The sequence below is a fragment of the Notothenia rossii genome (genome assembly GCF_949606895.1).
Source record: "Notothenia rossii genome assembly, chromosome: 5".
Lineage (NCBI taxonomy): Eukaryota > Metazoa > Chordata > Actinopteri > Perciformes > Nototheniidae > Notothenia > Notothenia rossii.
The window spans coordinates 40395975-40408927 of NC_136903.1; the positions used below are offsets into that span (position 1 = coordinate 40395975).

At 41.4% G+C, this 12953-nt stretch overlaps 3 long non-coding RNA genes across 3 annotated transcripts; 2 read left to right on the top strand and 1 right to left on the bottom strand.

The window, feature by feature from the left end:
• The first annotated feature begins 3859 nt into the window (after positions 1-3859).
• LOC307040734 lies at positions 3860-5071 on the top strand. Its single transcript, XR_013808584.1, has 2 exons — positions 3860-4605; positions 4684-5071. It is a non-coding gene; the product is annotated as an uncharacterized lncRNA (long non-coding RNA).
• A 669-nt stretch (positions 5072-5740) lies between these two features.
• Positions 5741-8394, top strand: LOC307040245. The gene is made up of 2 exons (XR_013808459.1): positions 5741-5793; positions 8263-8394. It is a non-coding gene; the product is annotated as an uncharacterized lncRNA (long non-coding RNA).
• Positions 8395-10295: 1901 nt separating this feature from the next.
• LOC307040241 lies at positions 10296-12590 on the bottom strand. The gene is made up of 3 exons (XR_013808455.1): positions 12479-12590; positions 11710-11833; positions 10296-11530 (listed from the first exon to the last, which is right to left on the bottom strand). It is a non-coding gene; the product is annotated as an uncharacterized lncRNA (long non-coding RNA).
• Positions 12591-12953: the final 363 nt, after the last annotated feature.

The window sequence follows — 12953 nt, forward strand, 5'->3', positions numbered from 1 at the left end:
AGCCATAACCCTTATAGAGAGGCGAAGTCACGCCCATCTACTTCCGGTCCATGGGACCCCGGAAGCGAAAAATTATACATTGAATTCAATGGAGAGAGAAAACGTATCTTTTGATCCCGTTTGAATTGTGCCACGAACTACACATATGATGTTTGTCAATCTTAAACAATAATTTCCATGTAAAAAAAGTCACATTTTGTCGTAAAACTGTTGAAGTATAAGACTATGAAAAATACGCGACTACAAAGACTACAAATCCCAAATCCCATTCTGGGTCGCGCATGTGATGTCACAGGCGATAATGCTCCAAGTGGTTGCGACTCGTAATTAAAGCGAAGAAGAAGATTTCATAACTGATTTATTCCCTCCAATAAATATAAGAGATTGCTCAAATAAATTCACTTTTACAAGATGCCTGTGTGCTTTGTACCATGTTGTAATCACAAAAGTGATCATACCACTTGCTCGTTCTATCGCTTCCCGTCTTATGAAAGGACCAGGAGTCGCTGGATCAGACATATCAGGTAATATCATAGGTAATATACATGTTGTGCATGGAACATAGTCAAGTTAGCTACCTAGCTAGTAGCGACGAGTAGCGAGCACGTTAGTTAGCATTACATTACTTAGCCTTGTCATTTTTAGTAGCCTTACCATGAAGTTATTATTTTATTACATGAAGTACACCAAAATATTAAACAGTAAGATTAGTCATCATGGTAAGTATTTCGTGAAACATTTGAAGAGTAGCCTACTGTGCCCTCCACCGGGTGCTAAGGAAGCAGTTCAGGGAGAGTCGAAGGAAGGCAGGCAGGCAGGGAGCTTTGCATGACATTCTTCTGGACATGTGTCATTGTGATGACAGTGAGGGTGAGTCAATCTGTTTGTTGGAAAGACAGTAGTTGAGTGATTACTGAGAGAAAATTATTAAAAGAGATAATTATTCAGTGTTGTTACTTTAAAGTGTTGTTACTGACCTTTTTCTCTTTTATTTTCTTTACCTCACCTGTAACTGCTGAGACCCTGAGGAACATGCACACTGGACTGACCTGCTCTGGCAACCTGATTTCCACTGTATGTAATAGTATTTGGTTATGGTATATTATTTATATACATCAAAGGCACAATGCACCCCCCAGAGACACACATGTATTGAGTGTGATATTTTGCATTGGTCATGTGAAATCATCTTTACATACTAGAAAACTGGAGGAGCGGCAACTTGTTTTGAAATTGAATTTTTAATATCCGATAATAAAGTTGATCTGTTTTCTTTATTCTTCTCTCTTCCCAGCTCCATCCATCACCGTTCTCTGTTCCTGCAGGTCCTGCTTGCTAATAAATGCTTTATTTTTTTACACAATTACAAATAAAGTCAATGTATTGTATGACATGAAGTTGTGCTTCATTCTGAGTCAATAATAAATTCATTCTGCCTTCAACTGCAAAATGATTGTGGACTGCACCGACATCCATGTAGCTGCCCCCCAGTAAGATGAACCAAGCAAAGCTGACACTCAACATACAGCTGTGCTCTTAAGTTGACATGAAGAATTTGTGAAATATTGGTAATTATTTGGAAAAAATGACTGACGATGCAGAAAACTTTTTATTTAGGAACAGTGGTCAGGTGAAGCATTTATCAGTACATATGTGTCACACTTAAAAGGCCAAACACACTGGCCAAACACACCTCGTTTACAACTCCCCAGTTGACAGCCATGACTCCGTCTAAATTGTACCCCCCAAGCACCCTCTTCATGAGGGACGCGCATGGAGTGGATGAAAGTCCCGACCTCAGCAGAGCACCAAAATTGCTGGCTGTCAACCTGCCCTGCCTGTGTAACTGCCACTGAGGATTTGTCTGCTGTCTTACGGTGGCTGTCTGGATGGCAGCTTGCTGGTCTCTGCTCAGTCGCATTGAGGCAAGAATTGCCTCAAGCCCCCGACCCCCATGCCCCTTCACCAGCTCCGGCACGTTGAAAATGGCCTGATGTTGAGGCTGCAGCTCTGGCTCAGGTGACAAAAGCCATGCCGTGCCACGCTGCGCCCCTCAGTGAAGACCTGAACCAGTCTACTTCCTCAGTGGCGATGTCTCTGGCCAGTCGGTTGTATGTCTCCTCTTGCTGTTGGTAGAGTTGAGACACCGGCTGGACTACTTTTGAAGTGCCAGGCTTCCTCCACTGGCACTCTACTTCTGTGGAGCTGATCTGCCACATGGCAAATATTGCCAATGCTGCAGCGTGGCTGCATTTGTACATCCCCCGTGCACAACCACAGACAGCGCTCTGCATCGCGCCATCCTCTCCCATGTAGATCTGTACAAATAAAGTAAGTACCATGTTTGTTAACATGCTATAATAGATTGAATGAGCAATACAAGGATGGTTCAGATCTGGGGGTGGGAGGGTTTATTTTTCCATAGTTTTGTTCTCTTGTCTGATTGTTGTTATTGTTTGTTTTTTCTGAATTTTTTGTAATTTGTGTTGTATTGGTTGTGATTGTACATTGTATTTTTTTAAATGTGTAATACATTTTTGAAAAACATTTGATCTACAAAAAAGGATTTGGTCAGGATCTAGACTCAGTGTGTAGTTTATTAATTAATCAATGCTCTCTACATTAGGAAAACACATACCAGTGTAACAGAGGGAGTCACACACAGCTGTGCCAAGATAACCAAACAAATTGACAAGATAACCAAAATCCTTAAATCTACACACAGCAAATAAACTGAAATGACACAACGAGATGTAAAAAGGAGATCACACATATAGTCGATATAAAACTGGCTGCTTCAATCTGAAGAGCAACTAAAACAAAACACGGGAGTGTACCTTGTTCTTGTGAACACTAAGTTATCCACAGCATACACACCCGTATACAGTACACCCGTTTTAGGTTCTGATTGGCTCTCTAGGTTGGCATTCTAGCTTCTGACTGGCTGTCCAGGTTGTCAATCACAGCCGTGGTTCATATTATGCTAGTCGACTCGTAACATCGCTAAACTTTTTTTCTTGACGGTTTTCTCAGTCAACTAATGCTATTGATAACAGTAACATAAATTAACACAGCCCTGCACAATGCAGTCATTATATGCTGGGTCTGTGGTTCATCATCTTCTTTTTCATTCTCCTCCTTATTGACTGACATTAACGTTAAACATTGCACTCATGTTACTCACCGAAACCTTGTAAAGCCGGTCCCGCATGCTGGCTCTTACAGAACCGACTAACTCCCCTTTCTTGTATGTACAGCTCTCAACGTGCCCAGACTTGTAGTGATTTTCACCTCGTTTTATACTTTTATTCTCATTCTGAAAGAATGAGGTGAAATGTGCCAACGTGACGGCCATCTTTGTGTTGGTGACGCGTATTGTGCGGGACCAGAGACATGTAGTTCACTGAGCGGCTTAACACAAAAATATGTGTTACTTCACAGTTTTACGACACATTTTAATTTTTTTGACTTGCAAAATGTTCTTTTAAATTGACAAACATCATATGTGTCATTCGTGGCACAATTCAAACGGGATCAAAAGATACGTTTTCTCTCTCCATTGAATTCAATGTATAATTTTCCGCTTCCGGGGTCCCATGGAGGCTCCCGGAAGGGGAGGGACTTCGCCTCTCTATAGACTGAGAGTTACGTCATCTCCGTTCACTCCAATGGACCACTTTTTTACAGCAATGGCGGATCGTGGAGCCTCTCAATCGTTCCCCGGAAGTTAGCGCCAAGGCTAGCAGAGCGGTTATGGCTAGAAAGGATCCGTCTAATGTAAATATGACGTCACGTTCTCGTTCTAACTCTCGTTGTAATCGGAGCGGCTCGGCTGTAATCGGAAAGGGTCGGGGTGGGTGGGACGCGGGAAGATCGCGGGAAGATCGAGAAGAGACGTCGTTCTAACTCTCGTTGTAATCAGAGCAGTGGTAACCACTCAAAGTCCTCAAGAGATAGGAAACGACAGCAGTGTGGGACCTTATTGCGGGAAATTACTGAGCACACATACCACCTACAGGATGAAACGTTCATGTGTACAGTGATATCAAGACTAAATGATCTTTTGGAGGACGTAGAGCAACACACCCCACATGACAGTAGTCTTCCTCTCACCTTCACGCCCCCCAAACACAAAAGGCAGAAGAGGACCATAACACCTCTCAGTACCAGCCATCGTAGACACCCTTTTTCAGGCCGGGTGGGTCATAAAGCTGAGGTCATGAGATCCAACTACAGAGTGGAAAGCTTGAACAAGATTTTAAAAGCTAAGTCCCCAGAGTCTAATGCGGGAGGAGCAGGCAGGGGTACGAAGAGGAGGATAGATGCTTTAGGTAAGAACAAAGTACATTTACTTTTGCCATCTCCTCTATATTCACAAAACACAGCCAATCATCCATTCCAATCCTATGTGACATGGCACAGTTCATTTCACTCCAATAGAAATTGGTATAAAAGAGACCATTAGTCTTCTCATTGTGCTTATTGCTGTGGATAGGTGTTAACTATTGTTGTTGTATTGTATCATATCAAAAGTTGTTTTCATCCAAGGCACCACCGCCAGGTGAATGTTGGAAGCTTGGAGATGAATGGAGCTGTAAAGAGGTGGTAAGTAAAACAACGTTTTTAATCCATTGCATGTGATTGATGTAGTTATAAAAAGTATATCATAAGCTGTCATTCCAGTCTAAATATCTAACAGCAAAAGGAGGAGAGTCTGAGGAGGAGAGGAGATGAGGAGAACAGAGGAGAGGAGACAGCAAAAGGAGGAGAGTATGAGGAGAGGAGAACAGGAGAGGAGAGGATACAGCAAAAGGAGGATAGTCTGAGGAGAAGATGAGGAGAGGAGAACAGAGGAAACAGGGAAAGCAGAGTAAAGAGCAGAGTTGAAAGAGAAGTTGAAAGCAGAGCAAACAGTAGCAGGAGAAGTAGAGCAAATGTAAAAGTAACTTTGAAAAGTATCAGCAAGAAGATCAGAGTTGCATAATGTTATTTTGTTTTATTCGTTACTGTTATATTAATGTTGTATGTTAATTTTTGTACATAGGATAATAAAGATGATCTTAACCTTGAACTCGATTCATGACCTCATTTCATTATTAAAACCTTAATATCAAATTACAGACTGGATTCAAATTAGGATCTCCAAATGTGTTGATGTAATGTTTGTGATAAACTGAAGGATAAAGTGTTCCTTTATGTGTTGAGAAAATTCCCCTCCCTCTTAAGCCAAGTAAGGTGTTTAAAAAGCCTCTTGGATCAGCTGGAAAATGCATCATCACAAAGCTGAAAACATCTGTTTCACTTTACTTTTGAAAGATACGACAGAGACAAAGCTGATGATATTATAGAATATGATGCGTTGCTGCAGATTAAACTACCCAACGGGATATAAAAGAGGTAAACACATCTACAGCAGTAACATGCAACATACATTTTATTGCACCAGGAGCTATCTTGGGACTTTTACTGCAACAACGTTGACTTGCCTGTGAATACAAAATAAACCATAGTGTTGCTGATCTACAGTGTTGTCATTCTTCTTTCAACAGAAAGACCGCGAACAAGTATTTACATACTTAATATAGTTTAGTTTCTCGCCATCCCAAACGTAAACATTCAGCCACGTGACTGCGCTTCCGAGCCGCTCCGATTACAACCGAGCCGCTCCGATTACAACGAGAGTTAGAACGAGAACGTGACGTCATATTTACATTAGACGGATCCTTTCTAGCCATAACCTAGCAGAGCTGTAGAGTTGCAGCATAATAGACCGTTCGTGACGGACTTTTAAAGGTAAGAAGAAGTTTAAAGATTTATATTGCGGATATTATCAGTAAATCTGATTCAAATTAATATGTGTATTAAAGGATGTCAGAGGATTATCCCTAAATTAGTAGATTTAGGGAACGTTTACAGATAACAGATAAAGCTAGGATTCCGGATCAAGTTAGCAACACACGTTGAACAGCCTTTTAATTGTAAATTCCGTTCTCTTAATGTCATTTCGTCCAACGTTGTTGAATTAGAGAAGAGGGGCTTCTAAAAGGGATTGTATGCGGGGGTGGAGGGAGTTAAATATTAGATAAATATAACTTTGGTGCGTGTAAGAGTGAGTGTTTTTAGCAGAGCCATATTGTGTCCTTGTGGTTATGTTGATTATTACCTGTCTGTATAATGTTGCAACTCAGCTGATTTTGGATTGATGGCAAAGGGAGAGGGACTTAAGTGAGAGTGAAAACAGAAGGTAAGTTTAATATACTGTTTTATATAAGTAAGCATACTAAACATGTATTCTATCACTGTATTATATAAGTAATCTTGTTAGTAACCTACTGTATGGCAGGTGGAGGGGCAGTGATGTTACAGGTGGAGAAGCAAAACTGCAAGACTGCAAACTCACAAGACAGAGAAATCAAAGTTTGTTCTCCTGAGAAGAGGTTGATTTCACTTCATTTATTTCATATTTTCTAAAGATGTGGAAATGGCAAAAAAAACAACTTGAGAGCTGCAACCAAGACAACTGTAACAACATGAGTAGAGAGCCACCAAGGTTTTTCAAGTCCCTCTCTTACTCCATTTTGCCAACCCAAACTTCCAGGTACATGACGGGACACCTTGCTTGTTTTTGTTGTTTGCGCTCCTCTGGCTGGGTGCTGGCAGGTGGAGGGCAGTGATGTTGGCAGGTGGAGGGGCAGTGATGTTACGGGTGGAGGGGCATTGATGTTAGCTGTTACACACCAGGCTCAAACTTAACACATTGCATCCTTTTTTGCAGTGTCCTTATTCCTGGAAGGGGAATCTGCAATTCCTGCAGAGTTTTGTAACCCGTTGGTCCGCACGCAAAGCAAATTTTTAAAGCCTTCTTAATTGTCTCATTGCTCCATTTCATCCCCTTTGTGGTGAGTCTGCCTAATGCCTTAAGTTGGTCTTTTTAAAACGTTTTCTTATATTTGTTGTCCCTAATTTTCCTTGTTTTCTTGAGAGCTGCATTTTCCTTCCTGATTTTTCTTAGTGCAGACTTTGCTTTTTTGGTGATTCCTTCTTGGCTCTTTAATTTTCTCTTTAATTATTTTAATATATCTGTTTGACTGGCTGCTGGTTCCTTCGTATGCTGACTGGCTGCTGGTTCCCTTGTATGCTGAATGGCTGCTGGTTCCCTCGTATGCTGACTGGCTGCTGGTTCCCTCGTATGCTGACTGGCTGCTGGTTCCCTTGTATGCTGACTGACTGCTGGTTCCCTCGTATGCTGACTGGCTGCTGGTTCCCTCGTATGATGACTGGCTGCTGGTTCCCTTGTATGCTGACTGGCTGCTGATTCCCTCGTATGCTGACTGGCTGCTGGTTCCCTCGTATGCTGACTGGCTGCTGGTTCCCTTGTATGCTGACTGGCTGCTGGTTCCCTCGTATGCTGACTGGCTGCTGGTTCCCTCGTATGCTGACTGGCTGCTGGTTCCCTTGTATGCTGACTGGCTGCTGGCTGACTGGGTGGTGTCCACCCTCCCTGTCTCTCCTCACTAGCCATGTCCTCTCTTTCTTCACCCTCACTTTCCTTTCTCTCAGTCTCCTCATCCCTTCTTCCCTCAATCTTTGAGACTAATGTAAGTAGAAGACATGGCACTGTACATTTTCGAACATTTAAAATATTATACCACTTAAAAATAAGAAATATGACTTTTGTTACTAAGAGTTCACACTTATTATACCTGTGTCACCTTTCACACTATAGCTGTGATCATGAGCTATGGGCTTTGTAGATACAGGTCCCGGGGTGAATCGTGGTGCAGGGGCCCTTCTCTTTTTGACCACAGGGCGATGCAAGAAGATGGTGGGTATAGCCTCTGCTCTCAGCCTAGTCTTGCCCTTTTTTGTCTTGACAAACTGGTCTGCATCAAAATGTGCCTGCGGAGTGACTTGAGGTTACTTCACACACAGAACAACTCAGTTTTGTCTGCCCACATACATATTCCATAGTGGTTGAATACACAGTATTAGGAAACACTTTATACTTACTGGACATGTTATACTCATTACGTACTGTATATAAAATATGACCAAGAATGTGAGACAACTTTATAGAAATTCATATCACATCTGTTCCTGATGCCATTTGTCATACTTTGTTAAACTCACAAATAATAAAGTTCCATAACTTCAGTTGGGAACAAAGACCACACCTTATCTCCCCAAGGCAATTTCCCATCCAATAGGTGTGCTATATAGGTGTGTATAACCCTTTCTCCTGTCTGTTACTCCCTCTTTCAGCACAAGAACCAGAGGGGGTTTCAATGGAGCCTGAATACCTGCACTGAGACCCTCACCCTGCACCCTGAGTCTCAACTCTGTGTTTTTCAAGCCTTTCCCTGTTTTTTTGTATTAAACAAAACATTAATCTTTCCCAATGGTGTGGTTTTCGTTTTGTGAAAAAGTGCAAATGCAGTGTTTGTATATAATATCCTCACATATTTTTTTGCTGTTGGTCGTGAAATTGCTCCTGCTGACTTGAGCCAGCCATTTTTTCCTCCGCTCTGTGTCAGTGGGGAAGCCGTACATTCGTACTCCTTTCTCGGAGCGATTTGAGCATCCCCAGGCAGCACAGCAAACCATGGTGGCAACTAGGAGGCAGCACAGCAAACCAGGACAACACGGAGGAAAAGGCACAGACAAACTGCATGATACGCTGATACAAACTGTGAAGTCCACTGAGACAAATGTAACATTTGTGATATTGGGCTATATAAATAAACATTGATTGATTGATTGATTGATTCGCTATTCAATGTTTATTAAATTCCATGTATTTGCAATGGATGTTCCTAAAACAACACATTTAACATCATCATCATCATCATCATCATCATGCTGCTGCTGCTGCTGCTAGTCCTTTGATAGTCACCTGTCGGTCTCCTGTCCTTTCTGAAAGCCATAAAGATGACATTAGTCATTTAGATAACTTGTGTCCTCAATTACCATGGGATTACTGAAACTACGATGAATTTAAGAAAGCATTCCTTTAGATCCCCTCCCTCTAAATATATCAATAAACATTAGAAAGTGATGCTCCTGACTACCATACAAGTTTAAGAAGATAATATTGGTTTTAAAGAATTCAAAGCTATAAACAGCAACAGGCTCTTTAACCAAGGCACTGTTAGCCTAACATGTAAACTAGTTGTTCACACTATTCCTAATATCATCACTTAATATTAGCAAATTCTATTTTATTTTTTAAAATATATTGATGTAAATACATACACATATCGATTTGTTTTATAAATATTGCAAATCAAAACCCAGCTGACACTGGCTATTGTCAGCGCCGTATAGATAGAAGAGTTACGACAGCGGAAGTCCAAAAACGGTTATCGTCACGTGGTTCATGCAGACGAGGATCGTTCCACCGGAAGTTCATGGCAGGCAATGTGAATGCATTGATAACAGGAGATAGAACTACGATTCTTTGGTAATTATTAGTGAATAAAGGTTTTGATTTGCAATATTTATAGAACAAATCGATATTTGTATGTATTTACATCAATATGTTTTAAAAAATAAAATAGAATTAGCTAATATTAAGTGATAATATTAGGATTAGTGTGAACAACTAGTTTACATGTTAGGCTAACAGTGCCTTGGTTAAAGAGCCTGTTGCTGTTTATAGCTTGGAATTCTTTCTTATCTTCTTAAAATTGTATGGTAGTCAGGAGCATCACTTTCTAATGTTTATTGATATATTTAGAGGGAGGGGATCTAAAGCAATGCTTCAAAATTCAGAATAGATTAATTTCTACCATTTTCTTAAATTCATGGTAGTTTCAGTAATCCCATGGTAATTGAGGACACAAGTTATCTAAATGACTAATGTCATCTTTATGGCTTTCAGAAAGGACAGGAGACCGACAGGTGACTATCAAAGGACTAGCAGCAGCAGCAGCAGCAGCAATATGATGATGTTAAATGTGTTGTTTTAGGAACATCCATTGCAAATACATGGAATTCAATAAACATTGAATAGCATATCATGCAGTTTGTCTGTGCCTTTTCCTCCGTGTTTTCCTGGTTTGCTGTGCTGCTTCCTAGTCGCCACCATGGTTTGCTGTGCTGCCTGGGGATGCTCAAATCGCTCCGAGAAAGGAGTACGAATGTACGGCTTCCCCACTGACACAGAGCGGAGGAAAAAATGGCTGGCTCAAGTCAGCAGGAGCAATTTCACGACCAACAGCAAAAAAATATGTGAGGATATTATATACAAAAACTGCATTTGCACTTTTTCACAAAACGAAAACCACACCATTGGGAAAGCTTAATGTTTTGTTTAATACAAAAAAACAGGGAAAGGCTTGAAAAACACAGAGTTGAGACTCAGGGTGCAGGGTGAGGGTCTCAATGCAGGTATTCAGGCTCCATTGAATCCCCCTCTGGTTCTTGTGCTGAAAGAGGGAGTAACAGACAGGAGAAAGGGTTATACACACCTATATAGCACACCTATTGGATGGGAAATTGCCTTGGGGAGATAAGGTGTGGTCTTTGTTCCCAACTGAAGTTATGGAACTTTATTATTTGTGAGTTTAACAAAGTATGACAAATTGCATCAGTAACAGATGTGATATGAATTTCTATAAAGTTGTCTCACATTCTTGGTCATATTTTATATACAGTATGTAATGAGTATAACATGTCCAGTAAGTATAAAGTGTTTCCTAATACTGTGTATTCAACCACCATGGAATATGTATGTGGGCAGACAAAACTGAGTTGTTCTGTTTGTGAAGTAACCTCAAGTCACTCCGCAGGCACATTTTGATGCAGACCAGTTTGTCAAGACAAAAAAGGAAAAGACTAGGCTGAGAGCAGAGGCTATACCCACCATCTTCGTGCATCGCCCTGTGGTCAAAAAGAGAAGGGCCCCTGCACCACGATTCACCCCGGGACCTGTATCTACAAAGCCCATAGCTCATGATCACAGCTATAGTGTGAAAGGTGACACAGGTGTAATAAGTATGAACTCTTAGGAACAAAAGTCATATTTCTTATTTTTAAGTGGTATAATATTTTAAATGTTCGAAAATCTACAGTGCCATGTCTTCTACTTACATTAGTCTCAAAGATTGAGGGAAGAAGGGATGAGGAGACTGAGAGAAAGGAAAGTGAGGGTGAAGAAAGAGAGGACATGGCTAGTGAGGAGAGACAGGGAGGGTGGACACCACCCACTCAGCCAGCAGCCAGTCAGCATACAAGGGAACCAGCAGCCAGTCAGCATACGAGGGAACCAGCAGCCAGTCAGCATACAAGGGAACCAGCAGCCAGTCAGCATACGAGGGAACCAGCAGCCAGTCAGCATACGAGGGAACCAGCAGCCAGTCAGCATACGAGGGAACCAGCAGCCAGTCAGCATACAAGGGAACCAGCAGCAAGTCAGCATACAAGGGAACCAGCAGCCAGTCAGCATACGAGGGAACCAGCAGCCAGTCAGCATATAAGGGAACCAGCAGCCAGTCAGCATACAAGGGAACCAGCAGCCAGTCAAACAGATCTATTAAAAAAATTAAAGAAAAAATTAAAGAGCCAAGAAGGAATCACCAAAAAAGCAAAGTCTGCACTAAGAAAAATCAGGAAGGAAAATGCAGCTCTCAAGAAAACAATGAAAATTAGGGACAACAAATATAAGAAAACGTTTTAAAAAGACCAACTTAAGGCATTAGGCAGACTCACCACAAAGGGGATGAAATGGAGCAATGAGACAATTAAGAAGGCTTTAAAAATTCGCTTTGGGTGCGGACCAACGGGTTACAAAACTCTGCAGGAATTGCAGATTCCCCTTCCAGGAATAAGGACACTGCAAAGAAGGATGCAATGTGTTAAGTTTGAGCCTGGTGTGTAACAGCTAACATCAATGCCCCTCCACCCGTAACATCACTGCCCCTCCACCTGCCAACATCACTGCCCTCCACCTGCCAGCACCCAGCCAGAGGAGCGCAAACAACAAAAACAAGCAAGGTGTCCCGTCATGTACCTGGAAGTTTGGGTTGGCAAAATGGAGTAAGAGAGGGACTTGAAAAACCTTGGTGGCTCTCTACTCATGTTGTTACAGCTGCAACATTATACAGACAGGTAATAATCAACATAACCACAAGGACACAATATGGCTCTGCTAAAAACACTCACTCTTACACGCACCAAAGTTATATTTATCTAATATTTAACTCCCTCCACCCCCGCATACAATAACTTTTAGAAGCCCCTCTTCTCTAATTCAACAACGTTGGACGAAATGACATTAAGAGAACGGAATTTACAATTAAAAGGCTGTTCAACGTGTGTTGCTAACTTGATCCGGAATCCTAGCTTTATCTGTTATCTGTAAACGTTCCCTAAATCTACTAATTTAGGGATAATCCACTGACATCCTTTAATACACATGTTAATTTGAATCAGATGTACTGATAATATCCGCAATATACATCTTTAAACTTCTTCTTACCTTTAAAAGTCCGTCACGAACGGTCTATTATGCTGCAACTCTACAGCTCTGCTAGCCTTGGCGCTAACTTCCGGGGAACGATTGAGAGGCTCCACGATCCGCCATTGCCGTAAAAAAGTGGTCCATTGGAGTGAACGGAGATGACGTAACTCTCAGTCTATACGGCGCTGGCTATTGTGTTTCGCAACCTTTATATATACAGTCTATGTTTACAACATGTTCTCTATGGCACGTCTCTACTGGGAATTTAGTTTTAAAAGACGTTTTCTTTTTTCCCAAAATTAGAAGTTGACAGTATTAAACTGTGTACAGCCCTGGAGGTTTAGGCAATAGGAAACACATTGGTGTGTACACATTTAAAACATGTAATTACTAAATGGGTGAAAATCGCTTGTGTCCATAATGCGCAGCATTAATATATACCCACATAACAGCTCATTGTTACTTTGTAATTCTAATCCACTACAATTCAGAG